The sequence below is a fragment of the Euprymna scolopes genome, chromosome 12, assembly GCF_053919585.1.
Source record: "Euprymna scolopes isolate OS-2025 chromosome 12, ASM5391958v1, whole genome shotgun sequence".
Classification (NCBI taxonomy): Eukaryota; Metazoa; Mollusca; class Cephalopoda; order Sepiida; family Sepiolidae; genus Euprymna; species Euprymna scolopes.
This window is the reverse complement of record NC_136493.1, coordinates 37979000-37982164: the sequence shown is the minus strand read 5'-3', so window position 1 is coordinate 37982164 and position 3165 is coordinate 37979000. Positions and strand designations below refer to the sequence as shown.

Sequence of the window (3165 nt, the reverse complement as noted above, 5' to 3'; positions counted from 1 at the left end):
TCCCAATACCGTTTGAACTCGCTGTAAAAAAAATAATAATAAAATAAAAAAAATAATTCAATGGATACAATTCATACAAATTTTAAATTCGGAAAAAACTATTTCATTTTATTTTCAAACACACACACACACACACACACACACACACACACACACACACACACACACACACACACACATATATATAATTTACACCGAAATAAGCAAGAAATTGCGTATTGAACGAATAACGAATTCGTCGATTGCTAAAGATAATGGCCAACAAGCTGGGAATAATATGTATACATATATATGAGAGGAAGATATCAAGAATCAGGAGGAGGAGTATCAAGAGGAGGATGAGGAATCAGATTACTGCATAAAGGTCAGGAAGATCGTGCTTGAGAATTGTCTTGCCTGTCTGAAATTCTCATCATTGATCGCAGTTATTTATTAACATTTAGGAGATGCAGGTTCTTCTCCCATAAGCACAGCAATGCCCAGCGGTTGAATAGGAAATTGGGGAATGTTTAGTCTAGCTCTGAACACTCAAAGAAATAGTGCAGATTTGCAGTTCCTGTCCCATCTTTCGTGTAGAGGTAGAGACGACGAGAAAACGAGAGATTGTTGCTGACTCCGCCTGGATTTATACGAGTCCTATTATAACTGGGTAGCTCTGATATTTGAACGTTGCCACGCTCTCTGCCACGTTGAGGAAGGGTTGAACCTTAGTAACGGTGTTTTTTTTGTTGTTTTTATTTTTGTTTTGTGGTCGTATTTCCATGGCATATCAAGCATCATTGGTTCATTTTATGTTGAAATTGTACATGTTTTTGTATATGATAAATTTGTACATTCAGTACGACTGTAAACAAATGCCGAGATAAGCGGAGAGCGCATACAGTTCCTAGAATTCCCAAATGGTCACCCCTCTGGTACTAACCAGGCTCAACGTTGCTTAACTTTGATGATCTGACGAGAATCAGTGCGTCAACGCGATATTCTATTTGCGCACCTCCTGCCACAAAAAATTCATAAGCAGGCATCCCTTTGTGGATATCCATAGTCTGTCAAAGACTGAAGAAGACTATTTGTAGATTCATTTCGATTATAGATTTTTGCTACAAAAACCATTTGGTATTTCGAAATGGTCAACAATTTAATAGTGAATCAGGCTCAACATCGCTTAACTTTGATTATCTTAGGCGAACTGGTGTGTCGACAACAAAACCTTTTTTTACTAATAAGTAACCGCTTATCAATACTGAAGTGCCACTGGAGGATAAAGCTTGTCAGGTAGACAGTGACATAATACGTTGAAGATTAGAGACGATGATCGAAACTGCGCCGAGTTTGCTTATTTAAGAGCAAGGCTCGACAAAAATTTGTTAACATTGGACATAAACATATTTTGTAGTCAGCTGGAAATAAACTACGTAGTATTGTGTTCGACAAACGTGATATCCTTGGAAAGAAACTTTGCTCATGGAAGTTCAGTTTAGTTTTAGGCACACAGATGAAGAAAAGAGGATAAATTACAGTGATTAGAACGCCTTGGAAAGAAACTCTGTTCATGGGCATAAGTTCTGCTTGAGTTTAAGTAGAAACGAAGAAAAATGTTATTTGCGATCATTGTACATAGATGAGGTTTTGCTGTTACGCAGGGGGATCAGGGAGTGCCGCACATTTGAGTACCTACCATAAAAATAACGATAGAATAGGAAAAGAAAACAGATAAACAGACAGTTTGATTTATTTTTTTTTTTTATTCTTTTTCAATTCAAACAAGACATCTTGCCATTTTAAAGTAACGTGTTCTTATTAGGAATCGTTTCTAACATGTGAATGAGGGGAGTTGAGCAGCAAGATATCTGTTCACCTCACATTTAAACTTCTGCAGGTTAGTACAGTCAGTGAAGCAGGAATCCGGGAGGAAATTCCAAAGTCTACGAGTCCGAGGAAAAAAATATTAGAATAGAAGACTTTCCAGCATTTAGGGATCTCGACAGTGAAGGGGTGGGATTTTGCTGCTTGTCGGATTAGTCGAGACTATGTATGTCAAGGGGGCACAAATGCTATTAGTTCATCAGTGCAAATTTTGACGATGAGACAGCGTGGGGCATATTAGATTTTAGACTCCTTTTGGATCCTGTCAAAGACTGAGAGACTAATGGTAGTTTGGATGCCGAGGAGTCAAGTTCAGAAGGCATACACTCACAAAAGAGATATTTTATAAATGTTTACGATGGAAGTTTACAACACTGGAAAAACCATAGAATGTTCTTGAATATTTTTAGAGTTCTTGTAAAAACAAGAGAATTATTTAGCTAAGACATCGAAGAAACCAAGGTCGATAGTTTAAGAGTCGTGAATTACAGGGGTCAGAAAATTGTAATAAAAATGTCTCTACTCAATTATGATTTATATTTCATTAAAAGTTATTAATAAGAGTCAACGTGCATTAGTTTTCATGTTAGAAAAAAAGTTAAACTATGGTTTGGAAGATTTCAATGAAAAAATTGACCTTTGAATGGACAGACGAGAATGAAAGAATTCAAGCAGTTTGTGTATGTGTCATGCATTGTAAGTGTGAATACTACGTGTGACAGTATATGTTTATGTGAGTTGAGAATTATGCATCTGTGTGTTCGCTAATGTTCGTATGCAGTTGTTGTGTGAGTGAAGAGATTCGGCAGGCTCAAGGGCCAATCGAGAGGCACCGAGAGGCATCGATCTGTAGACTTGGATCAATTGGGCTCCACTGGTTAAGTGAAGAAAATCTGGCCCTTTAAAGGACTAAAGTGACAGCCAGAAAGGCCATTTCGAATAAATTCATAAAATCATCTGATTGGTCCAAAATATAATTATTTATTTTTACTTCAAGCGGATGACTTAGACGCGCACGAGCTTAAACATTTCATTTTGGATGTCGAGGTGTAAACATTGGCAGCCTCAGGAGATGCAACAATACTCAGCAGGAGTAGTCCATCCAAGATTGAATTATGACCTTGTAAAGATATAGAATGTCTCTCGTGTGGACAATTACTAACTCAATAAAGGGAGTTAAAAAAATATCTGATAAAAATATTTTAAATAACAATAATAATTATCTGTTACTCATTTTGCAAAGATTAAATTATAAACACTCCCAAACGGCACCTTAGTCCTGGATATGACCTTAAACTA

The 3165-nt window shown here is 36.8% G+C and overlaps 1 pseudogene; it reads right to left on the bottom strand.

The window, feature by feature from the left end:
* Nucleotides 1–873: 873 nt before the first annotated feature.
* Nucleotides 874–991, bottom strand: LOC145291875 (5S ribosomal RNA; annotated as a pseudogene).
* Between the last annotated feature and the right edge of the window lie 2174 nt (nucleotides 992–3165).